Source organism: Choloepus didactylus, chromosome X (assembly GCF_015220235.1).
Source record: "Choloepus didactylus isolate mChoDid1 chromosome X, mChoDid1.pri, whole genome shotgun sequence".
NCBI classification, from domain to species: Eukaryota; Metazoa; Chordata; class Mammalia; order Pilosa; family Megalonychidae; genus Choloepus; species Choloepus didactylus.
The window spans coordinates 40,096,927-40,124,307 of NC_051334.1; the positions used below are offsets into that span (position 1 = coordinate 40,096,927).

Here is a 27,381-nt window from a genome sequence, read left to right on the forward strand (position 1 = left end):
GCTAAGTGCAAGAAGCCAGACCAAAAGGAAAAATGTTGCATGATTCCATTTATATGAAGCATCCAGAATAGGCAAATTCGTAGAGACAGGAAGCAGATTGGTGGTTGCCCAGGCTATGGGGAGGGGAAATGGGGAGTGAGGGTGAATAGGTACAGAGTTTCCACTGAGGGTGATGACAGAGTTCTGGAACATAGTGGTGATGGTTGCATGACATTGTGAGTGTCCTCAATGCCACTGAACTGTACGTTTCCAAGTGGTTATAATAAAAATGTTATGTTATGCATATTTTCCCACAATAAAAAGGGGGGGGTGGTGAATCACAGATACAAGTCAATTAAAGACATTTATCTTTCTCTCTGTTCAGGACTTACCTAGATGGATACAGTCTCCATGCATGTAGCGGGAATGTTAGGAAAGTAAAATTTGCCCTGTCACCTCCTCCTGATGACACCTCGGCTCTCCGGGACAGACATGGAGCTGAACTGCTCAGATCCCACTTCAAGAAAGAACTCACTATCCAGCTGCTCGCAGTGTGGACAGCTAACTGCCTCTGCGTCCACCTCCGCTCTTGCCAGGGTCACACTCTTCTCGGGGTGCCCCCTGGCCAATGGCTGGGCAAGGTGGCGGTACTTGGGTCTGGCCATTTCAGCCCAACATGGGGCTCCTTTAATGGGTACCCTTGGCTCAGAGCTCCCCAATAGACATTGGAAGACCTGCCTTGTCATCTCCTGGCTCCCCCGTCCAAACTGCTTCCTCCCTTTTTCCTTTCACAGGTGCTCTTCCCAATAAACCTTTTGTACTGCTAACTCCACATCTGCTTACAGAGAACCCAACCTACTACTCTCCCTCCAGAGGTAAAAAAAAAAACCCGCTAATCTCAGGTGTGTATTCCTCCAGCCATTTTTTTTCCTATGCATTTAAGTACATATATGTATCTATACCACATAAAGATTTGTGATTATCCACCTGTCTTTTCATAAATGGGATCGTGTGACTCGTTCTATGCCTTTTCAAAAGTTAACATAACTTCGTGGACATTAGCCATTACTGCACATCGGTAGGTCTCATTCTTTGTATTTGCTGTGTAGCATTCCAGAGGAGGGATATCCCGTTGCTTATTCAACCATTCTTATATTGATGGACGTTTGGGTTGCCTCTATTTTAGATTATTAATAATAATGCTGCCCGGAACATTTTATAAGCTAATTTCAAATAACCATAATAAGCTGCTGTTTATTGCAGTCGGGATAAACCAAGCAGAAGGCAAAGCTAAAAAAGGACCTCTCATCGGCAGGGCGGAACAGACATTTTATTTTTCTTCTCAAGGTGCCAGAATGCTTTCATTTGTGAACCTTTTCTGGACAACTGCGAAATGCTAAACGTGCCGTGTGACTTAAGTCAGACAGAAGAAAGAACTTCCCGCTAGTACACAAGGCCACTGGAATAACGCTATTCCTGGAGCATCTTTAAGAAAGCAAATGCGGTCACCAACAACAGCAACCATCGTGAGCTGATTCCCCACAGGGGCTGAGGCCACGCAGCCAGTCTCCTGCCCCTCTAAGGCTTAGGAATCTACCACTGACCCCCTTGCTGAAGAGGTGAGGAGGTTCCCTCCAGGGCTGAGCAGTGCCTGCAGAGAGCTGATGTCACCCTCACCTGAGAAGGGAGGAGGGACCCGAATTGCCACCCCCTCTTGGTGCCCCGGGGCTCTGGGCCTGCTGACAGGGGGCAGCCTGGTGGAGGCAGGCCAGTGTTCACAGCTGCCTGCCGGGAGCTGGAGCCTGTCAGCTCGAGCAGCAGAGAGGGAAGATGTTTCTGACACAAAACCCCAGGGGAATCCACGAAGAAGCTGGGCTGTCATTACTTATTAACCACGGGCCGGATCCCCAACCAGGCAGGCCCAGGGAAAGAGCCTGTGGGAAAGCGGGCCCCTCCTCTGTGAAATGAATTAACACTTTCAGGGCAGGACGGAGCCATTTGAAGGGGGAGGTGTCAGTTGTCACATTGTCACATGTCAGAGAGGCCATCTTTACAGATTAGATGCACACTCTTTCCCCCATCTTTCCCTCCACTTCACTGTGTCCACACACCTCTCTGTGTTCTCTTATGTTCTCCTGCCTCTTAAGGTTTTCAGCGGGCTATCTCACAGGATGTGGGAGATACTGCTCATAGGGGAAAAAGAAGATTCGAGAATGCACACAGCCAGAAACCTAGATCTAATGCCCTCAGAGAGGGCCTGCAGGGGTAGGAAGACAGAGCAGGCGGCAGGAGCTGGGACCAAGGAAAGGTCTGGAGAACTGGTTATTGGCTGTTTTTCTCCCAAGGTGAGGGGTGGGGGGTTCCCCTAGCTTCAATCCCAGCATGCTTTGTCCCAGCTCCTCAACCTCAGGTGGGCAGAGCGACCTCAGGTTGCAGGTCAGGTTTCTTGGGGAAGCAGACTGAGATGGAGATTAGCAGGCAGGACATTTATTAGGGCGGGCTCTTAGGAGCAATTTCTGGGGAAGGGAGGGGTAGGAGTGAGCAGAGAGAGAAACTAACCCACAAGGCAGGCTGACAGAGGCCTCAGCTGACCCCGCGGAGAACTCTGGAGCTGGGGTGACCCTTCAGAATTGATCACAGTTGGGGGCTGGGGGCCGGGCCTTTATAGCCTTGCATTAATCAGCCGCTAACTGTGGGCTGCCCCAGAAGCTGGCATGACCCTGGGCAAGGCAGTTTTCTTCGGCTTTGGGGATGCAGCTGACAGCTGAGAGCCGTCTGCGGGCCGCACTCCCAGCAGCTGAAGGAAAAAGTCCTTGAATCCTAAAGGGGGATCTGCGGGTGCATCACAGCAAGGACCGCACCTGCCCTTGGAGGACAGGTGGACTAAGGGTTCTGATTTATTGTCTTCTCTGAAGTATGAGTTTCTCATCACGAGTGGAGTGTTCCTCTCCCAGTATGGTTCTGGCCGCCCCTCAGGCTTGAGCAGGATTCCTGCCTTCCCATTGGGGCCGGCCTAGCCTCCTTTCTACTGTGCCTTCTCCCATCGCTCCTCCCATCCCTCCTCCATTCCTCCTCCCATCCCTCCTCCATCCCTCCTCCATCCCTCTCCCATCTCTCCTCCCATCCCTCTGCTCTCCCTCCTCCATCCCTTTTTCCATCCCTTTCCCCATTTCTCCTCCACCTTCCTTCCCACCCTTCCTCCATCCCACTTCCCATCACTCCTCCCACCCCTCCTCCATCCCTTTTCCCATCCCTCCTCCCATTCCTCCTCCATCCCTCTTCCCATCCCTCCTCCCATCCCTCTGCCCTCCCTCCTCCATCCCTTTTTCCACCCCCTCCCCATTTCTCCTCCATCTCTCTTCCTATCCCTCCTCCATCCCTCCTCCCACCCCTCCTCCATTCCTCTTCCTATCCCTCTCCCCATTCCTCCTCCGTCCCTCTTCCCAACCCTCCTCCCACCCCTCCTCCATCCCTCTTCCCATCCCTCCTCCCATCCCTCTGCCATCCCTCTTCCCATCCTTCCCTCCCACTCCTCCCCTATCCCTCTTCTCAGCCCTCCTCCCTGCAGGAGCTACCACAGAGGTTTTCAGAGTTTTGAAGGCCATCCAATCCAGCAGGCCAGTGCAAGTTTACTAGGAAGCAGAACTGCCCCGAATGGGGTGGGAAGGCAGGAAGCCCTTCCCTCTGGCCACTGTTGTCTTGCTATAAAACACTTTGTAATCTGTAAAGAGCTGGCTGAACAAGGGACCTTTTTTCCCTCTATAATTGGGTGGCTCCAAACTTTACCATAGGAGGTGTGAAACTGTTGTAGGCTGTTCTGTTTTATTTGTGTCAACAAGGAACAGGAAATTTGCAGTTGTTATGTGGTCTGTAATTTAAAATAAATTCTGTGTGGGTCATTTGGTATATATGTCTGTACATGTTAGGTTTTATCTACCCTAGGGGAGAATAGCTGGCCTAATTGGGGACACACTTCCAGGAGTGGTCAGTTAGCATTTTACCCACGGATCAGACTCCAGAGCCCACTGCAACTCAGGCTTCAATCAGCACCAGAAATTTTGTTAATTGGCACTGAGGGCATCAGAAATGAGTTCTCGCTAGTGAAACAAGTAGTATTTAAGATGGGTGGATTGGCCAGAAATAGGAGTGACATTCCAGCCCTTGCAGGAACAGCTGAGGAAAATCAAGCTCATCCCATAGTTTGTACTCATAGGAATAGGCTCAATCAAGCCCTGGGCTTGATTCCTAAGTGGTCCTGTGTGTCCAGCTGCTGATTTGGTGGAGTTTCCATCCCTTGCATCAGACTGGAAGGTTAGAGAATTCTGCTACTGCTAGAATATGGTGGCATTTGACTCGGGCAAACCTTTCCTGCAAGGTGCTGTTGGAGCTTTAAAAAGGAGAGAGAACTGGAACTTCATGGAACTCATAGAACAACTTATATGACTGCTTTCTGTCACTTGCTCAGAAGTTGGCCAGAAGACTTCCCTTCACAGTGACCTGGTGGCCCTGTTGGGGGAAGGGGCCCTAAACTCTCACCCACCTCTAATTATTACAGGATATAGATATTTATCAAAAAGAACCTAATAATTTTGCAAGACCAAATTGGCTTAGGTCAGTTTGAGACAGCCTAAAACCCCACACCAAATCCTCTATAAAACCAGCGAATTCCCACTTCCTCACATCAATCACCACTTTGTGCCCCTGTTTTTCATGGGTATGATAGGGCTGTAATGCTTGTGTCCTCTGTCACAAGCAGTTATAAGGATTATAAACACTGCTTTTTTTTTAAAGCCCTTCCCAAACAAATTGACAAATTGGAGGCTGATGTCTTGGAGGAAGGGATGTAAAAAAAATCAGCTGCCAGCAATGTCCCCAGATTTTCTTGTACTTTTCAATATCACAGCAAGGGAGCTCTTGGTGTTTATCATCAGTAAAACACTTATTAAGGGCTGATGTGCATGAGCAATGGGACAGGCATGGTACAGAGAGAACTGGACTGCCATGGTCCCTGTGTCTTGACATTTTTGGTTTAGGCTGGACAACACCACAGTGAAGCCAGATTATAAGCAGCCAACAACCACACATGCATTGCACACAATCAGATAACCAGTACAAAATGCATCGATGAGGAAGTAAGATTATCTATGCAGGAAGAGACCCAGGGTTATACTCTAAGTGGGGGTTAAATCTTCTCTCCCTATAGCCTCGCCCTATGGGATAGGATCAAAGTCAATGGCCAAATGGATGGGTCTAAGCCAGCAATAATGTGCTCACCTGTGTGAGGTAAACTTCCATTGAATCCAAGTGTCCTTTGGCCCTTTTAGTTGACAAAGCATTTTGACTTTCAACATCTGGTTGAATCTTTACAGCTGCTGTAAATGTGAGGGATGCAGGGCCAGTGGCAGCATCTCCTTGGGCTTACCAATAGCCAACCCACTTTTTCACTGTTGACAAAACCCCAATTTTGTTCTGATATTGGGCGGCAATGTGTTCATGGAAGGTGGGTTCAAGCCCAGGAGATGAATCATAATTACCCTAAGCCAATCATGATACAAACCCCAGTCTTTGATGATTTGGTTTAGGGGTATCCTGACCAATAAAACCTAATGAGGATTATGGTAGGGGATTTCTTAGAAGTGTTTTTCTCCCTTAAAAAATAAAAAGGAGATGCTCCAGGAGACTGCTGATACCATTACCCACTTTCCTCCTGCTTTTGAATGCAGCCAAAAGGATATGAGATGTTGGAGCAGCAGCAGCCATCTTGTGACTGTGAGGCGCTAGCAGAGTGGAAAAGTAGAAAGATCCTGGGTGCTTATTAACCTCTTCGGTCACCCAACCTGAGACCACCTGCCTCTGGACTTCTTGTTATATGAGCTATCAGTACACCCTTAATATTTAAAATACTTTTTGGTGGGTATGCTGCTGAGAGCATTCTAATGGGTACAGTCCCTGTTTAGCAGTTGAAAAAGCTAAGGCTCAGAGATGTTGGGTCATGGAGTTAATGACAGAGAAGAACCTAGAATCCAGGTGTTCCAATTTCATCCAGGGCTCTCCTATGCCTCTGAACTCTACAGAGTCTTAGAGAAACCCTGGTGCCCACTTAGGGCTGGGGGTACCAATGGTTGGGCTCTGTGCTCCCTGCCTCTCCTTCCCTACCCAAACCAGAGCATCATGACTTTTAATCCAGTTGACCTTTTGGGCTTCTCACTAGCATCCTGTTTGAAACAAAGGGTCTTGAGGCTTAAAAATATTTGAAAAACACCATCTTAGCCCTTACCCTTCAATTAACAATGGTGGCCAGCTCTTTGTTCCACCACAGGGGGAATTGTAAAGAAAGTTTCCTTTCTAAGAGGACACATGCAGTAGTTCCTTATTTCCTCAGTTTAAGACCAGAGATCCTAGCAAACTGCTCACTTGTGCTCATGCACGCAACCTGCAGAAGACATACACACAAATACATTTCTGAAGCATATGCATTCAGACACACCGCCCACTTTATTTTTCATCCTATTATGCTCTCCCAAGTTATAAGGCACAGAGACACAATGAGGCTACCGCAGGGGCTGGGGTTTACAGACCTCCCCAGAGATCTGAGTATGAGCAATGGGCTCCAGCTTTGGGTTTGGAAATGACAGCAGCCACCACTGGGCTTATGAAGTGGCTGTTCCAGACTCCGGAACCACCTCCATTCTCGAGATCTAATCTGTCTGCTTTTTCTCTGAAGGTGTCTAGAATTTGAAGCTTTTCCCCAGGGTGGATCTGATCAAGTGGGCTCCTCACCACACCTTATGGACCCACCAGTCTGGCTGGGGCTGGACAGAGCTGCTGGGCCTGGACACCTCATGTCTTTCCCAGGGGGCAGATTCCTGATCTAATCAGCAGTGACCAGAGTAACAGATGCAATGACGCAAAACACAGGTGACAACTTATGCGAAAGGAACCTGGCTCTCCTCAAGATGGGGTTATAAATGGTGCAAGTACCGGCCATTTAATGAACCCCATGCAGCCTGCCTAGAACAGCCAGGTGCTGCCTTACTTTCCTTCCTCTCTTACTCTATGTTCCCTTTCCTTCTTCCCTTCTCCCTTCCTTTCTTGCCTCCTTCCTTTCCTGCTTCATTCAATAAACATTTCTTCTCTAACTTACTGTTCCAGTTATCTATTGCTGCATAATAAATGACCCCAAAATTTAATGGCTTAAAAAAAAAGACATTTTACTATATCTCACAATTTGTGAAGTCAGGAATTCCAGCAGAGCTCTGCTGGGCAATTCTTTCATTCTTCATGTTATCTACTGAAATGACTCAGTGGGATTCAACTGGTGGGTGGGCTGGTCTGGTGGGCTGGTCTCACATGTCTGGTGCCTTGGCAGGAAAGACTAGATGTCTGGGCTCACTGGGCCACTCACCCTCTTCATGTTGTTGGACTTCTTACATGGCAGCTCTAAGAATGAGTGTTCCAAGAGACAGGAAGTGGAAGTTGCTAGTCTCTTAAGGCCCAGGCACTGAATTTGACACAGCATCACTTTCGCCATATTCTATTGGTCAAAGAAACCACAGAGCCCACCCAGATTTAAGGAAGGGGATCTAGACTTTCTCCTCTCAATAGGAAGAGTGTCAACGAATTGGCGGCCATCTTTAATCTGCCACATCTACTATCTGCTGAGAATTGTGAGAGATACTGTTGAATTAAAGAAAAAAATAATATGATCTCTGTCCACTTTGTTCCCCTTTTACTTCCTCTGTGTCTTAGTTTCCTGGCTCCTACAGCAAATACCACACAATATGTTGGTGTAACAGCTGGAATGTATTGGTTCAGAGTTTTAGAGGCAAGAAGGCTTTCTTCCGATCTGGGTCTGTAATGTTCCGGTTGGTTGGAGATCCTTGGGGTTCCTTGGCTTTACCATCACATGGCGATGTCCTTTCCTTTCTTTTCTGGGTCCCCTTGACTTTCAGTGTCTGCCCCTCCAGTTGGCATTCTCTTCATAAAGCCTCCAGTAATAGAACTGAGGGCCCATCTTCATTCAGTTGGGTCACACATTAACTAAAAATAACTTCTTCAAAAGGTCCTATTTGCAAAATTTACAACTGCTCCAATTTAAAAAAACGAGGTCCTATTTACAATGGGTTGACACCCACAGGAATGGATTTGGATTAAGAACATGTTTGTTTGGTTTTTTTCTTCTAGGGTACATAATTCAACCTACCACACTCTGGGTCAAGTCCGTATTTGGGGGTAAGGTTTCCCATTTCCCTTTTATTAGAGGAAAAATTGTTTGACACTGTAACAAATATGGGTGGTGGTGGTGATGGGGGATGAAGATAGGAGGTAGAATCTGGACAGGGCAGAGTTGCTTTCAGGAGCTAATATAGGCTAGGGGGTAAGATCCTGGAGAGAAGGAACTGCAGCTAATAAGACTGGGGTTAGGTAGGGTGAGGCAGAAAGGACAACTCTGTTGGTAGTTGTTTTGGTTTGCTAATACTGATGAAATGCAATATACCAGAAATGGACTGGCTTTTACAATGGAGATTTATTAGCTTACAAGTTTACAGTTCTGAGGCCAGGAAAATGCCCAAACCAAGGCATCAACAGGACAATACCTTCTCCCAGAAGACCAGCAACTGATGATCCTCAGCTCCTCTGTCACATGGCCAGGCACATGGCGACATCTGCTGGTCTCTCCCTTCTCTCCTGGGTGTCTTTGCTTCCAATTTCTGGCTTCAGTGGCTTCCTCTTTGTTTCTGTGGTTTCTCTCTATTTTCTGTGTGTCCCCTCCTCAGCTTCTCTGGCTTTTCTCTCTCAGCTTCTCTGCGTTGCTCTTTGCTTCTGTGTCTGTTAGCTTCTGTGAGCTTCTCTGAATTTCATTTCTTATAAATGACTCCAGTAAGAGGATTAAGACCCACCTGGGGCACACCTCAACTGACACAACCTAATCAAAAGGCCCCACCCACAATAGGTCTACACCCACAGGAATGGATTAGCTTTAAGAACATGATCTTTTCTGGGATACATACAGCTTCAAACCATCACAGCGGTGGTAGGGGGAAGGGGTACTCGGAGGTTGTTTTAGTATGGGTTCCTCCTAAAAGCAGTTCCTGAGATAGAGATCTGGGGGCAGGTGGTTTATTTGGGAGGTGATCCCAGGAAGTGCATGTTAGGGACCTAATGAGCAGGTGGGCAACTGGGGCTTGGTCCTGCTTAGGAACTTCTAGAAGACTGTGAGGACAACCCTCAGAGTTATCTGCCACGGAGGGGCCAGGAAGCTTGGGTATTACTTATGTACCAACTTTCTTTCCTCGTTGATTAAGAGTTGTCCCTAGGGTGTTAACTCCCCAGCCCTTTTGGCCCACTCTGCACCAGTGACCCTCATGGGAAACAGCCATTGTGCCCTGGGAGTTGTCTATATGGGGGTGGGGGTGGGGGTGGGTAGGGCCCTGTCTGGAGACTTTTTTTTTATTTGGCAGTTCTTCCAACTTTATTTTAAACAGAAGGAAAATAAGAGCATCCAGGTGAGTGAGCAAGGATGGCCAGGAAGGGCAGCTTGGGCTGTGCAGCAGGGCCAAGGGCTCTAAGTTGGTTCCAGGCAGCTCCAACTTCCTGGCTTCTGGGCCCCCAAGCTGGGCATGTGCCTCGAAGGTGGCAGGATGGTGATCTCCACAGACTGGATGGCTAGCTTGGGCATCAGGGCCTCCACAGTGAGTGTGCCCTCAGGAGAAAGGGAGGAAGAGAGCTGGGTAAGGTCCACACCCAGGGACAGCGTGTATTTTCGGGTGAAGCACCGTGAGATGTAGCCGTGCTCATTCTGCCTCTCTCTGTGCTTGCCCTGATCTCCACCATGCTGTCCTTGGTCTTGACCATCAGCTCCTTGGGGCGGAAGCGGTTGACATCCAGTGACACCTGCCAGCGGTTAGCCGTGTGCTGGATCTCCGAGACACCGCTGCTGAGCTGTGGCCGAACCACTGCAACCACGCCTCAGGCAGCCAGGGCAGCCCGGAGGCCTGGTCGAAGAGGTGGCTGTGGACCGGGTACCAGTCGTGGAAAGGGTCTCAGCTGCGACTACACAGAAGCAAGAAGGGCACACGGCGCTCGGTCATGCTGGCTTGGAGGGGCGGGCTGAGGCTCGGAGAAGTGCCGTGGAGACGTTTTCTGAGGAGGATTTTCATTCCCTTTGTAATGGGATATGCCCAGGACCTCTGCCTTGCACACCTCTGGGGTTCACCTGTCATACTCTGTCCTGGATGTGCAAAGTGAACCCCCTCCTCTACCTTCTTAGGAATTTGTCATTCAAACTTGCCTGGCCTGCTAAGGTTTTGGGTGCAAACAGATACTCTCTGGGGAACACGGAGAATGCCTAGTCCAAATCAAGGTTGACTCTGAGCCAAAACAAAGATGTCAATGGGGACAACTGGCACTGACAATTACCCCTATTTGTCTCCTTGCAGCCCAGAGCCCAGCAGCAAGGGAAAGGAAGAACGCATCTTCAGAAATATGAGAACAGCCTCTGAGACTTCCTTTCGTGTCTTCCCAGGCTTAAGAAACATAAGGAGGTGATTTGTCCACAGAAACCATATCAATTTAGCAGGCTCATTCATCCTTCATGGGCTCCATTTTGTCAGCTAGCCCATAGGCATAACTGTCCTGTCTACCCGTGGCTCTCCTGCCTCTGCTCCCAGACACATGAGTAGCGGAAAGGGCACAGTGAGTCAGGCCCTGCATCCCAACTCAGAGTGCTTCTCTGCTGTCGTTCACTGTGTGACCTGGAGGAAGTAACTTGACCCCTCTGAGCTTCTGCCTCCCCATCCATGATCATCTTTCAGGACTTTTCAACTCTAGCAGGCTGTGATTTATGATTCTCTGAAGACGAGTGAGTTGATGTGAGTCAATGAACACCAAGGAGTTAAAAGCTCTGTAATGACTACTATAACAATGCAGAGTGCTTTGCAGGCATCAGCCTCGCCTTGGTTTATTCTCTTTACATAGAAGCCCTCATGGCACGCACCATCCCCCTGCTCCCCCACACCCCTAGCAGGATAGCAATGTCCTTGGTTATTCTATGAGACCCATGTTTAGAGACTGCTTCTGCCTCACCCAAATGCACCGAGATGCCTCCGGCCAGACAGGGGTCTCCACTCAGCAGTTCATGCCCGCACTCTCTTCTGCTTAGATTCTGATGGATTGTTGTGTGTCGAGAGGGCGGGCTTTATTGCTCCAATTGCCCTTGGTTAGTGGGCCTTTTCAACTGTTCTGGTTATGGAATTATCTGTAGGCTGTTCCTAAGGATGCTTTTGGGCTTCAAGCAACAGAAAATCCCAACTCAAAATGATAAGGGAATTTACTACCACATAACAAGAAATCCCAAGGAGAAAGTCTCCTAAATTGTACAAGGTTTCTTTCCTTGGTGACCCTCTTGGCTCTGCCCTTCTTGCTGTGTGCATCAGTTTCAGCCTCCAACTCGTCCCAAAAGGGCTGCTGCAGTTCCAGGCATCACATGCAGACATGCAACCTTCAGCAGCGAAGAACTGTCCCTTCCAGGTAGGGTTTTCATTTTGAATTTATGTTAAATTCAAAACATTTAACAACCAGTATAGCAGGGCACCGACCAGCAGAAATGGTTCTAGCTGTACTGGTATGGGCTTGATAAATTTCAGGGGTGTCTCTGGGGCTGCCTTTCTAAGCATAAAGAAGTCCTCACTTTCAGTGTGACCACCACACGGCCTCTTTGCAAATGAGCCAGGGAAACTAAACAGGCCAAATAATAAAGACTTTGCAAGGTAATAGCAGAAAAGATCACAGATCCAACAAAGGACTGTAAGCAGGAGGGGGGCATGATGCCCTCTGTGTTTGGGAAGCTCACTCCTGTGCCAGGATAAAGGAAGCCTTGGAGATTTATGAGTCTCCTGTATAAAACTATTTATTTTTCTGTCAATGTGTACTCTTTGGATTAATAGCCAGTAATGGATCACCTGCATCATAAAAGAATTCCTCATCCTGGCTGCCACTTGGTATTATGAGAAATCATCCCAATGTGATGGACTTGAAAAGGACCTCTAGAACTAAGTTGAATGAAAAGAATAATATTGTCATCTTTGTTCTGTCCCTGACTTTAAACAGAATACTTGTAAGGTTTCACCATTGAATATGATGTTTGTGGAATTGGTAGAACTACTAGACTGAAAGTCAGCAAGGATATAGAAGATTTGAACAACCAATCACACATTGGGATCTAATTGACATTTGTAGAACACTCCACCAAACAACAGCAGAAGAGACATATTTTTTTAAGAACCCTTGGACCATTTACCAAGACAGCCATATTCTAAGCTATAATTTTTAAAAGCTCAACAAATTTAAAAGGATTGAAGTCATACAATGTGTTCTGAGCCCATACTGAACTCAAACTTAAAATCCATAACAAAATGACAACAAGAGTATCTCTAAACACATGGGAGTTAAACAGTACACTTCTAAATAATCCATGGGTCAAAGAAGAATTATCAAAGGTAAAAAAATTGCATAGAACTGAAAGAAAATGAAAATATAAAATATTAAAGTATGTGGGATGCACTAAAGCAGTGCTGAGAGGGAAATTTATAGCACTAAAGTTTATATTAGAGATAAAGAAAGGTCTCAAATCAATAATTTAAATTCATACCTCAAGAAGCTAGAATAAAATCAAATTAAAGTCTAAGAAAGCAGAAGGAAGAATGTAATTAAAATAAGCAGGAATAGATGAAGTAGAGAATGGGAAAGAAACAAAGAAAATCATTGAAACCAAAAGCTGGTTCTTTGAAAAAAATTAATAAAATTGATAAGCTTCTAGCAGACTGACCAAAATAAAAAAAGAGAAGAAACAAATCACCTGCAGCTATTTAAAAGATAATAAAGAAATACTAGGAAGAGAAAGCTTATAAATTTGACAACTTAGAGAAATGGACCAATTCCTTGAAAACCACAAATTACCAAATCTCAACCAAGACGAAATAGGCAATCTGAATAGCCTATCATCATCAGATAAATTGAATTTGTGATTTAAACCCTCCCCCACCCCCCAAATAAATCTCCAGGCCCAGATGTTTTCACAGGAGAGTTCTACCAAACATCTAAAGAAGAATTAACACCATTTTTACATAATCTCTTCTAAAAAAGGGAAGAAGTAGGAATACTTCCAAACTCCCTGATACTAAAACCTGACAGACAGTACTGTAATAAGGAAAGAAATGGAACTCAAAAGCATACAAATTGGAAATTAAGAAATAAAACAGACCCTGTTTGCAGATGACATGATTGTCTTCATCACAAGGAATCTACAGAAAGAAATCTTAGAACCCATAAGTGAACTCAGTGAGATCACAAGATACATGATAAACAAAGAAAAAAATGTATTTCTATATGCTAACAATGAACATGTGAAAACTGAAATTAAAAACACAGTATCATTTACGATTACTCCAAAGAAAATGAAATACTTAGGTAAACACTTAACAAAACATACACAGGATCTGAATGCTGAAAATTATAAGATACTGATCAAAGAAATCAAAGAAGACCTAAATAAATGGAGAGACATACCATGCTCATGGGAGGGAAGACTCAACATAGTAAAGATGTCAATTTTCCCCAAAATGGTCTACAGGTTTAATAGAATTCCTATCAAAATCCCAGTAAGTTTTTTCATAAATGTAGACAAGCTTATTCTAAAATATATATGGAAAGGCATGGGCACAAAAATAACCAAAACAATCCTGACAAGAAGAAAGTGGGAGGAATCATTCTATCAGAAAATAAGGCTATTATATAGCTACAGTAATCAAGACAGAGTGGAATTTGTGAGGCATAGATGCATAGATGACCAACTGATTTTTGACATAAGTATAAAAGCAACGGCATGGACGAGGTTCAGCTTTTTTCAACAAATGGTGCTGGAGCAATTGAACACTCATAGGCAAATAGAAAAGAAAAAATGAACCTCAACCTAAACTTCACATCTCCTACATATATAAACTCAAAATGGATCATGGACATAAATGTAAAACATAAAATTATAAAGTGTAAAAAAAGGGGGACGGGACAAAATCTTCAGGATCTGAAGCTAGACAAAAAATTCTTAGACTCGACACCAAATATATACGAAACCTGAAAGGAAAAATTGATAAGTTAGGACTCATCAAAAATAAAACTTTTGCTCTGTGAAAGCCCATGTGAAGAGGATGAAAAGATGAGCTACGGACTGGAAGAAAATATTTGCAAACAACTTATCTGACAAAGAGCTCTCAATACTCATCAGTAAAAACCCCAAGTGACCCAATTAGAAAATAGGTAAAAGACATGAAGAAAGATTTCACTGATGGGGTCGTACATTTGACAAATAAGCATATGAAAAGATGTTCACCATCCCTTGCCATTCCGGAAATCCAAATTAAGACCATGATGAGGTATCACTACACATATCAGAAGGGCTAAAATAAAAAATAGTGATGATGTCAGGGGCAGTTAAGGATGAAGAGAAGGCGGAACCCTCACGCATTGTCGGTGGGGATGTAAAATGGTACTGCCACTTTGAAAACAGTTTGGCAGTTTCTTATAACGTTAAACATGTAATTACCATACAATCCAGCAATTGTACTCTTGGGCATTTATTACAAAGATATGAAACCGTATCCACAAATGTTCATAGCAGCCTTATTCGTAACAGCTCAAAAACTGGAAACAGCCCAGATGTCCTTTAACAGGTGAATGGTTAAACAAACCGGTCCATCCGTTGTATGGCATAGTCCTCGGCAGTAAAAAGAAACAAACTTTTGATACATACAATGACTTGGATGAATCTCTAGGGAATTATGCTGTGTGGAAAGAAAAACGATACCAAAAGGTTACAAGATGTGTGATTCCACTTAAATATCATTCTTGAAATGACAAAATTTTAGAAACGGAGAGCAGACCTGGAGTTCCCAGGGATTAGGATGTGGGGCAGGGGAGATGTGGGAGTTAAAAAAGGGCAACACAAAGGATGCTTATGGTGATAGAAACATTCTGTATCTTGGCTGTGGTGGGTGGATACCTGAACTTACAGAGGTGATAAAATTGTATAGAAATAAATGCACCCACAAATATGTACATATTAGACTGGGGCAATGTGAATAAGATGGGTGGATTCTATCGATGTCGATATTCTGGTTGTGGTATTATACAACAGTTTTGTAAAATGTTAGCATCGTGGGAAACTGAGTCTGTATATTATTTCTTACAACTGCATGTGAATTTACATTATTGCTCACAGCTCATTGGTCAGCACTGGATCACATGACCCCACCTCCCAAACCAATTTCTAGGGATTCCCATGGGTGGGTTAGATTGGTAAAGATTTGCCTTTGAATTGAGGATGGATTCTTGGACATCCAAATTAAATCAGGGTTCTTTTAGCAGGTTGGGAGGTTGTCGGAGTCTATCAATCCCATCTGCTACACAGGCTCGAGTCCCATCCCCACCCCCAGCCTGCACTTCCAAAATCACAAGCTCCTTATATTCATGATTCAGACCCACTGCTAAATCCGACCCAGGCATCTTGCTTTTGCCACTTGCTTCTTTCTGCATTTGTAAATCTTTATGCTTTGTTCATCTTTGTATGAGGATGAAGTAAGTACTCTTCAGTTAAGTCCTTTGTGAGGATGGACAAAACCAAACACTTCTATATGAGTCATTTAGGACAGCTTAGGATGAGGTTAACTGAGCAGGGCTTATGACAAACAAGCAGTTACTGCTCAATCGCCTGGCTTCCTCCCTCTCTCTTACTCAGACGCCCTACCCTTTGGCTTAATTGATAGGCAAATTACTGACTATTTGGCCAGGCTGGGAGCCAGGAGGCTGTTTATAGCCTGCAGCTCTTGCCTCTTCTACCTGGATGAGTCTGCCAGAAGCCATCAGATAATCGGTCCCTCTCAGTGACAAGGGCGTGATGAATTTCCCCCATTACTTCGTATCAATGCTTTGGTTAGTTTGCATTTTATGCAGTGCCTTTCCTCTGGGCAACTCAAGGCCTTCTGCAAAGTCTTATGTAATGGAAAATAATTCTGCAAGGTAGGCAGACAAACCAAGGCCAGAATACAGAAACAGCATTCTTTACACACATGCGCAGCAACCCTGCTGTTCGGGGCACTGAGGTCCACAACATTTTGAGAGGCTATGAGGACACAGACAGAGGTAAAGGGGGGAAGCCATTGCCTTTGCTAAGCTCCAAAGAGGCCCCTCTCCCTGTGCCTGGGCCACTGGCTCTTAAGTAAGAAAAGGAGGAACTTGAAGAAAGAGAGAGGTAAGGGAGGGAGGAATGGGGCAATGATCAAAAGGAAGAAGTCAGTAAGCATGGGACGAGTTACTCGATGACATTAGTCATCAAGGAAAGGCAATTTAAAACCACTGAGATAACATGATACCCCCTGGAATGGCTAGTGCATCCAAATAAAACAAAGCCAAACTGATCATACCAAGTGTTGGTTACAGTTGTGGACCAACCAGAACTTCATATGCTTTGGCAGGAGTCTCCATCAGCACAGCCACTATGGAAAACTGGAAAGTAACTACTAAAGCTGAACATACACTGACCCTATGACCCAGCCATTCCGCTTCTGACTGAAGACCCACAAGCGAGTCCATACATTTACTAAAAGCCTGGAGGAGAATTGTTCCAACCCAGCTCAACCCCAAGATCAGAGAACACGCCAGGCACAGAGTTAGACATGAGTTTAATTAGGACTTACAAACAGGAGATGGTTCTATAGTGGTGGCTGGCTGGGGTAAATGGAAGTTAGCTCTCCACCAAGAGCAGGGGGTGCCTGGGGATGGTTCATAAGGGTTAGGACAAAGACATTCCATAGGGTGTGAGAGCAGAGTTTCAGCAGGATCTTGTGACACAGGGGTGTGGAGATTTGTTATCAACAGTGATCAGGGGAGGGGAGTTTTAGTGCTTTGTTTCTGATGCTATTTGTACATTCTTGCCTCCTTGAGGAGGTCTGATGATCTTTAATGTCTGTCCTGGTCAAGTAGGCAGCTACATGCAATAACTCACTTTCACTGTGGAGGTGGGGGGGGCCAGGCCATGGGTCCCCCACAAGAATGTTCATCATGTTAGCCCAAAACTGGAGACAATCTGAATGTCTGACTGTCGAAGTGTTATATAAATCAATGTGTACTCCTACCAAGGAACATTATACAGCAATGAAAAAGAATGACTGCCTACTCCATGCAATCACGTACATACTATGGTGTGAAACAAGGCAGACACAGAAGAGTGCATTCGGTATCGTTTCATTTATATAAAGTCCAAAAACCAGGCTTAAATAATCTCTGATGACAGACATCAGAAAAGCAGTTACCTATTGCCTGAGCCAATGCTCTATGTCTTGATCTTGGTGGTGGCTCACAGGTGAGTTTACTTTGTAAAATTCATCGAGTTGTACAGTTGTGATCTGTGTACTTTACTATATGTATGCTGTACTTCATAAAAGGTTTGCAATAACGATTGGAGGGAGGGAAGGAGGAGAAGTAAAGGAAAGGATAAAATTTGGTGAATTTCAAGGAGATTGCCAATGAGTAAGTGAATGTGTATAACTGGTCTGCAGATTAATATAAATTAATTATATTAATATAAATACCTCCCTTTGTGTTTCTCGGTTATACTGAAGCAGATACAGCACCCGTTTCTGTGTGGGGAGGAAAGGGATTGTCCTTAAGATGAGTGAAAGGCTTCCCCAATATAGAGTGAGAAGAAGCTGTGGAAACAGATCATCATGGCTATTAAGTAGAGGCTCTGGAAATGGACCGATTTAGCTCAAATTCTGGCTCCACCCATGGACCCACACTCCCGTTGTATGACCTTGAGCAAGTTACTTTAGGTTCTTCAGGCCTCAATGTCCCCCTCTGTGGTGGTTTGAAGCTATATGTACTCCAGAGAAACATGTTCTTTAAATTTTATCCATTCCTGTGGGTGTGAACCCATTGTAAGTAGGGCCTTTCAATGAGGTTACGTCAGTTAAAGTATGACCCAGGATGGGTCTTAATCCTATTGCTGGAGTCCTTTATAAGAGAATGAAATTCAGACAAAGAAATACACAAAAGTAAGAAGCTGAAATCAACAAAATCCAGAAGAGAAGGGAGAGACCAGCAGATGCCGCCATGTGCCTTGCCATGTGGTAGAGGAGCCAGGGATCGCAGGCAGCTGGTCTTCAGGAAGAAAGCATTGCCTTGATGATGTCTTGATTTGGACATTTTTCAGGCCTCAAAACTGAGCAAATAAATTCCAAAAAGCCAACCAATTTCACAGTATTTGCTTAAGCAGCCTAGGAAACTAAAACACTATCTCTCAAGTTCAAACTCTAGTTCCCACCACATGTGATTGTTAGGAGGCTCGGCTTCCATGGCACATATAAAGTGGATGGTGCTTGGCCCTCAAGGAGGGCAGTACCACTAAACTGGGGTTTTCATAGTTGTAGAGAGGGCAGTTGGAAAATGATTAACCAATTTTTCAATTACAAAGGTATTATGTGCATGTGTGTTTAAAAATGCAAATTATGATCATAGATGGGTTCAAGGTGAAAAATACCTCTCTTGACCATCCCCCAGTCTTCTAGGCCCACATCCCTAGAATTTTTCCCAAGCATATAAGAACACACTGTAATAGCTATCTATCTATCTATCTATCTATCTATCTATCTATCTATCATCCCTCTACATATATTTAAACTTTTTTCATACACAGGTGGGAACATATCAGATACAGTCATACTCCACTCATAAATTCTGGACCACCCCACCACCTTCCCCCCCAGAGGCACCTGCAGACATTTTAGTCAAAGTCCACCTCTTCCTATATTTCTCTGCTTGAAGATGTTTTCTGTCCAAGGAGCATGTGCACTATCCTTGGGGCTGGCCAAAAATGCCGGGAGATTAATGTCCCCCAACCTGTGAGGGGCAGGAATTGGTGGATAAATACCCCAGCCTCCTTGCCGCTTGATAACATGACTCCGAGGTGTGTCCCACACCACCTCTCAGAGGGTCCCCGTGGGATTAAGCACCAGTTGCCCACAGAGGTTACCTGCTCATGGACCCATCCTTTGTTGCCTTCCCTCCCTGCCCTGTCTCACTTCCTTGCTCTCTCACCGTACTTCCTGGATTGGCTCCCAAATAATGACTCACACTCAAATTCTTGTATCGAGGTCTGCTTTTGGAGAAACCCACATGAAGACAAGGACGATATGATACACACACTGCTCTGCACCTGACTTTTTTCGGTCAACAGGATGCTTCACAGACCTTTTCATATTGACATGCATCAAAAGACTGTTTATTGATCCATAGTCTGGACAAACCATAATTCATTTAGCCGGTCCTCTTCAGATGGACTTTTGGGCTGCTTCTGGGTTTTTGTTGTTATTAACAATGTGACGATAATCAGCCTTGTGCACGTGTCTTTCTGCAAATGGGTAAATGTGTCAGAAGGGTAAGTTTCTAGAAGTCAAATTGCTGGGGCAAAACATAAGGGAACAGTTTTGATCAGGACCAAGGGGTGGCTGTGGGGCTCAGGAGTGGAGGCAATGGGAGGAGAATACAGAGCAAGCCCGGGTGACTGTTTACAGGCAGGAGGGCCTGTCTGCTCACCTGGAGATTCTACCCAGAGGTTTCTCTCTCTCTCTTTGCCTTTTAGTGTGTCCTTCTGATGTCAAAGGACATGTGACTGTGTGTTAGGCAGAAACCCCAAGAGAAAGAAGAAAAGCAGAAACGCCTTTACCTCAGAGTCACCGTCTTTGAGAAGAAACACCCCTCCCAACCCCACCCCACTTCACATGCCCACACCCTATTGCCATGCTTATGCCATTGATTGCTGTTTTTCAAGCAAAAGTTCCCAAGTTTTGGACGAAAACCAGCTTGTTTTGAGAGTATGTGCTACTGAAGATATTTAGGCTTTTCCTTTGGGTTGACTGCTAAGAAGAAATTAATGTTTGGGGTGGGAGGAATTGGTGAAGAGGCTGGGACTGCACCCTTGGGTGTGCACTGGGGATATTTTCTATCATTTAGTCACTGTGCCCACTTACGAACACTTCAGTATTTACCTGATCACATACTTCTTTGTTCCTCTCCTGAGTTATTTGCTGCCTGCTGGCTGCCGACTTGATCTCGCCTGCAGATGCAGAGAAAGCTGCCCCAGACCTTACTCTGAGGACTTGAAATATTGGAGGGATGAGAAGACAAAGGCTTGATGCACAGTGGTGGCAGCCACCCAGGCAGTCAAGTTTATTGACAGAGTGGGGGAAGGAATTGCTTGCCCTGTCTTTTCTTCTTCTTCTTTCTCTTGCCTTTCCCCTTTTCTGCCTCTGTTTCCCTTGGTATTTGAGGTGGGAAGCAAGGGCAGAAATCACACATGCAAGTCCTCAGCAAATCTTTCCAGAAGGAAAGGGATCAGTGAAGAAGTGGCAAGAGAGAAGAAAGGGTATTTTTGAGAGGCGGGTGCCACCCCTTCTCACACACACAGGAAAACTCCAAGTAGGATTTGAGCCCTGCTGAGATTTTCTGATGCCCATGCCCCACATGACTCAAATCCTAAGGCCCCCTGTGGGTGTGGAGCCACGAAAAATAACAGTTCGTCTGCCCCTTCGGCAACCACGCTCCTGAGGAGCTGCTCCAGGGAGAGATCTGCCCTTGTTGCCCTTGGGGAGGGCTCAAAACTCAGGGAACCTCCAGGAATGTTCTCCAGGCTGCACAGGAATGATCCCACTCCTGGTGGTGTGAGTCATGGGGTCTGGAGAGAGAAATGGGAAAAGGAGCAGATCCTCCCAGGCACCCCAGTGGAAGTCGGAAATTGAACTTTGACCTTGTCACCAAAGGTGTGCCAATTCCCAGGACAGGTGCAGTCAGAAGTGATCAGGGGGGCTGAAAATGATGGCCTGCTTTCTTAATTACTGAGCACTCATCCCATGCCAGGCACATGGAATCAAAGATCCCCAAGTCCTTTTCCTTAATAGCCAAGTAAGACCCTTGTGCCTGAAAGACGTTTCTGAGGACTCTCAGACATGCAAGGTCTCCAGGGGGCTGCAAATCATCTCCCTTCCCCGGCTCCTGCTGTCTCCATGCCCTCGGGTACCTCTTGGCTCATCCATCATGCTCCTGCCATTCCCGAGAAGTCGCGGGGCACTGTGGTCACGAGCAGGAACTCTGGAGCCAGACGGCCTGAAGCCAGCCCTGGCCCTTTGGACAAGTTGCTTAACTGCCCTGTGCCTCTGTGTCTCAGTTTCTTCATCTGAAAATAAAAGTACCCACCTCATTTGGTTGTTATGGGGGTTGACATTTGGAAAGTGATTACCAGTGCCTGGGACGTGGTAAGCATCAACTCAGTATTGGTTAAATAAAAGCGGTTACACAAAAACCTCTCACCTATGGAAAGTCGCAGCCTTTTACTGAAGGTTTGGAGATGATGGTAGGTAATTACAGGACAGGGAAGAACAAGAAGCAACTTCAATTTGAATGCCCTAAAAATTTCTGGCTATTCCCCTCCACTGGGAATCCATTTCTGGCTTTCTCTCAGCTAAGCCGCTGTGGGCCGCCATTTTATAGTCTCCCTCCTGCTCCCTCTGCAGACCTTTGATTCTCTTGCCCCAGTCTGGGGAGTCTCAGGCTGCCCACAGAACACTCAAAATTCCTGTTACTTTGTTCCCAGAGCAAGTTATCATCACCCTCTGTTTTAGTCTCTCCATCCCAGATACCACCCTATTCTGACCTTTCTTCATGAAAACTACCATCGATGTGTTCTCCTAAATAAAAGAACCTTCTTGGAAGGAAATGAAATAAGCTTCAGTGGCAGAGAGATTGCAAAAGGAACCGAGAGGTCACTCTGGTGGGCACTCTCACACACAATATAGACAACCCTTTTTTAGGTTCTAATGAGTTGGAGTAGCTAGCAGTAAATACCTGAAACTATCAAACTACAACCCAGAACCCATGAATCTCGAAGACAGTTGTATAAAAATGTAGCTTATGAGGGGTGACAATGTGATTGGGAAAGCCATAAGGACCACACTCCCCTTTGTCCAGTGTATGGCTGGATGAGTAGAAAAACGGGGGGGAAAAAAGCACCCAGTGTTCTTTTTTTTACTTTAATTGTTCTTTTTCACTTTAATTTTGATTCTTATTACTTTTGTGTGTGTGGTAATGAAGGTGTCAGGGATTGATTTTGGTGATGAATGAATAACTATGTAATGGTACTGTGAACAATCGAATGTACAATTTGTTTTGTATGACTGCGTGGTATGTGAATATATCTCAATAAAATGAATTAAAAAAAAAGAACCTTCTACTTCAGGTCTCCATTCTTAGCTACTTACGCATGATCTTATTTAATCTTTATGACAACCCTGTGAAGGAGACATTATTATCATTCCATTTTAAAGCTGAGTAAATAATGGCCTGGGGAGACTGTTACAAAACCAGTTGGTCATGTTGCTGGGATTTGAACCCACCCCTGTGTAACTGCTCCTAACCACTGGCCCATACTGCCTTCGTGTATGGGGAAAAAAATTTATTTTTCAAGGAAAACAGAATTTAAGTGTCTTACTCTCTGAGTGACCTTGCTCTAGGTTCAGCTAAAAACACTTTGTCACTTCTGAAATGCCCAACTTTTAGCCCACTCTTTGTCCTTGCATGGTTATTTTGAAATCTCCTTGGCGGAACACTTCCTGGACAGGGAGATCTGATTCTCTGGGGGAAATTGCTAAATCTTCCCCAAGGCTATCTTGGAGGTGGCTGTTTCTTTATAGCTCCCTTTCTCAACCATGCTTAGTTTGGAGATTCTTCAGGCTTTTTGGTCTCAGGACCCTTTCTAGAATCTGATAAAAGCTGTTAAGCTCTCCCCACCTCCACACCCCAAAAGCACATATGCACAGGCACAAATAATTTCCCTTACGATTCAGATGACTCCTTGATAGGCTGGAGCCTTTCCATGATCCTCCCAGGACCCCAGAATGTGATCCCTGTGTCCCTGACCATGGTGGATTGTCTTAGTTTTCCAGGGTTGCTATGACAAATATGACACAATGGGTTGGCTTAAACAACAGGAATTTATTGTCCCACAGTTTCAGAGGTTAGAAGTACAAAATTAAGGTGCTGGCCAGGCCAGGCTTTCTCCCCCAAGTCTATAGCATTCTGGTGTTGGCCTGTTGCAATCTTTGGGGTTCCTTGGCTTACATCTCTGCCTCCTGTCTCATGATGATGTCCTTGGCTTTTTCCTGTCTCTTTCTCTGACTTCCGGCTTCTATGTCTTCTGTCTTTTCTTTAAAAGGCCCCCAGTAATATGGATTAAGGCACATCCTGCTTCAGTTGGGCCACACGTAAATAGTATTTTAGAAGATCCTATGCATAAACGAGCCCACACCTTAACTGACATCATCAAAAAGTCATATTTACACATGGGTTCATACCCACAGGAACGTGGATTAAGATTAAGGACACTTCTCTCAGAAAGTTGAATATAGAATCACCACATGACCCAGCAATCCCACTTCTTGGTAAATACCCCAAAGAATTGAAAGCAGGGTCTTGACAGATGTCTGTACCCCAGTGTTTATAGCAGCATTATTCACAATTGCCAAAAGGTGGAAGCAACCCAAGTGCCCATCAATCAATGAATGCATAAACAACATGTGGTATAAAAACACGATGGAATATTATTCAGCCATAAAAGGGAAGAAGTTCTGACCCATGTGGCAATATGGATGAACTTTGAAGACATCATGTTGAGTGAAATAAGCCAGGCAGAAAAAGACAAATATTGTATGATTACCCTTATATGAAATACCTAGAAGAAGCAAATTTCGTAAAGACAGATAGTAGTAGATTATAGGTTACCAAAGGACAGCAGGGAAGAAGGAAAGATTGCTTACTGGGTGTAGAGTTTCTGTTTGAGGTGATCAAAAAGTTGGGGTAATGGATATTGATGGTAGCACAATATTGTGAATGTTATACCTCTGAATTGTACACTTGAAAGTGGTTAAAATGGGAAATTGTGAGTTTGATTTATGTTCCTACAATAAAAAGTTTTAAAATGAAGATTAAGAACACGTCTTTTGTTTGGGTACATGATTCAATCTACCACATGGATCCTTCCTTGATTGGCTCTGAGATTTCATTGTTAATCACCTCCTCTCCTTCTCAGTGAAATCAAGGAAAGGGAAAACTTTTTATGAAAAGACTGGGTGTGGAGTCTCATCCTACTAGAATGGTGTTGATCGTTTATTAGGAACGATCATCACTGTGTGATGATTTACTTTAAAGCATCTCTATAGGTACAAAGTGATGTATATGTGCATGTGTAAGTAGACATACCCTAAGAATGGTTAGTTAGCATTTGAAAGACAGTAATCAGAAACCCACACTCCAAAAGTAGTGCCTCGAATATTTATATCTACACCTACACCAGAGGACTCCTTCATTAGCATAGGGATATTAGAAATAGTGAGATAGTTTACGATTATGGGCTCTACATCCTGGCAGGAACTCAGCCTAAGAACTCAGCTAGCCCAGCAACCTGGCACCTTCAGAGCATCACTCTAATCTGGAGTTCCATTTGGTCCTTTATCATCTCCCATTTTCAGAGGCCCCTGGAGCCTGATCCAACCAGAAATTTGGCTGATCCTGCCAAGAGAATATCATTGCATCTGCCTCAGAGTGAACCTGGCAAGTGAAGTGCCTATGGGAGGGCCTGAGGGCAAAGAGTAAGGACGTCAGCAAGCCCACAGGAACAGGTTGTATCGCTGTCCTTGCGCCTGCTTCCTAATAAACGATCAGACGTGTGGTCACATTCCTTCTGAGGCTTGCTTTCACTATCATAATATGCCACCTGGAAGACCAGGTAGAGCCCCTGCCTCCCATCATCCCTGGAGACTGCTGATGCATATCCGGCATATTTCCTTGGCAGCAGGATTTGGTTCACGCCATCCAAGTCAGAAGAGGCTTTGCTGTATTCAGGAATTCAACTGTGTCATCGAGACTGTTTCTCCCTCTGTCTCCTATTGGCTCTGGCTTTCTTCCACTGCTGGCTTCAATCTTAGGCTCCCAGGGGCTGGCAAGATGGTGGCAGCCTCTTTTCACTCAGTCTGGGAAAGAGTGTATTTTCCCAAGAGCTGGAATGAAAATCCCCAAAATGGGACTGATGGAGTCTTTGGCCAGGCTTGGATCATGGGACTCATCCCTGATCCAATCTCCGTTACTGGGCAAAAGATGGGGTCATGTGCCAGCCCAAGTAAGGGTATCAGCAATACCAGAACCACATGACTTGAGAGTAGCTAGGGGTGAGTGGTGGAGTTAAGCTGGTCACAAATTCTTTGCTACTCCCCCCATTGAGAGGTAGAGTCCATTTCCCCTCCCCTTGAATCTAGACCAGCCCTGTGTCTTATTTGTTTGCTTATTTTTTATTTAGTAATTAATTAATTTTTTTATTAGAGAAGTTGCAGGTTTACAGAAAAATTATGCAGAAAATACAGACTTCCCATATACCCTCCCTATTATTAACACCTTGCATTAGTGTTACAATTGATGAAAGAATATTGTTATAATTGTACTGTTAATGATAGCCCGTGGTTTACATTAGGGTTCACTGTTTGTGTTGTACAATACTATGGTTGTTTTTGCTTTTGTTAAATTTTTATTCAAGTTGCATATTGTGCTGGTTTGAATCTATTATGTCCCCCACAAAAGCCACATTCTTTTAATCCAATCTTGTGGGTGTAGACTTATTATACATGGAACCTTTTGAATAGGTTGTTTCCATGGAGATGTGACCCACCCAACTGTAGGTGAGAACTTTTGATTAGATTATTTCCATGAAGGTGTGACCCCACCCATTCAAGGTGAGTCTTGATTGGTTCACTGGAATACTTAAGAGAGCTCAGGAGCAGACACAGACCCAGACACTTGGAGATGCAGACAGAAAGACGTTTGGGGATGCTAAGCTAAGAGATTAAGGCCAGAGTATGCCCTGGAGAAGCTAAGAGATGACCCCCAGATGCTTAGAGAGAAACACCCTGGGAGAACAAGCAAGGATGCACAGGAGATGAGAGAGAAGCTAAGAGAGACAGAAGCCAAAGACATCTTGGAGAAAGCCATTTGAAACCAGAACCTGGGAGCAAAGGACCAGCAGATGCCAGCCATGTGCCTTCCCAGCTGACAGAGGTGGTCTAAATACCATTGGCCTTTCTTCAATGAAGGTATCCTCTTGTTGATGCCTTAGTTTGGACGCTTTTATGGCCTTAAAATTGTAAATTTGTAACCTAATAAATCCCCTTTATAAAAGCCAATCCATTTCTGATATTTTGCATAACGGCAGCTTTAGCAAACCGGAACACATACATACAACCTAAAATGTCCCCTCTTAACCATATTTGAATATATAAGTCAGTGCTGTTAATTATGTTCACAATGTTGTGCTACCATCACCACTGTCCATTACCAAATCTTTTCCATTATCCCAAATAGAAACTCTGTACAATTTAGATGTTAACATCCTATCCTCTACCTCCACACTGGCCCCTGGTAACCTGTATTCTAGTTTCTGACTATATGAATTTGTTTCTTCTAATTATTTCATATCAGTGAGATTGTACAACATTTGTCCTTTTGTGTCTGGCTTATTTCACTCAACAAGATGTCTTCAAGGTTCATCGTGTTGCCACCTGTATCAGAACTACATTCCTTTATACAACTGAATAATATTGCAATGTATGGACATACCACATATTGTTTATCCATTCGTCGGTTGATGGATACTTCGGTTGTTTTTTTTAAAACTCAACTGCTCCGTTTGAGGACTTCCTGGCTCCTGAACCGCCTGCATGTGGCAAAGATGGCGGCTCCCTTGGTCAGCCCTGCAGGGTTCTGGGAGTCATTACTGGGGAGTTTCCAAAACAGCTCTTACAATGATTATGTAAGCACTGGCTTCCCTGTGCTCAATCCCTTTCTGCTTGAAATACCTGGAGCGCTTTCTGTTTCTTGCCCTGAACCCTGACTGGCATGACTCCTTTTTCATCTTGGAAATGGAAAACTCATCAAGCCAAGACACATACTTTGAGTAGGACCCTGGGGCCAAGGCTGAACAGACTTAGACACAAGGCTCACGAAATGGTACCGCCCCTGACTCTGCTGTTCCTTCCTGGTTTGGTGGAAGCCTTGGTCCCACAGAGTCTTTTCCTTATTGCTAGCTTTGCAGCGAGAGTTTATTTTTGCTTTAAATTATTTTGCAGCCAGCACCCAGGGTCACCTCAGCTGAGAGCCCCACCACCACCACAGTCTGGGGACACGGAGTGAGGCAGGGCCCCTGAAATATCTGTCTTGCTTTCCTTTTATCCATGGAGTCTGAGAAAGAACTGGAAACCC

The 27,381-nt window shown here is 44.9% G+C and overlaps 1 pseudogene; it reads right to left on the reverse strand.

Annotated features, from left to right (window-relative positions):
• Positions 1 to 431: 431 nt before the first annotated feature.
• On the reverse strand, positions 432 to 10,070 carry LOC119522087 (annotated as a pseudogene).
• Positions 10,071 to 27,381: the final 17,311 nt, after the last annotated feature.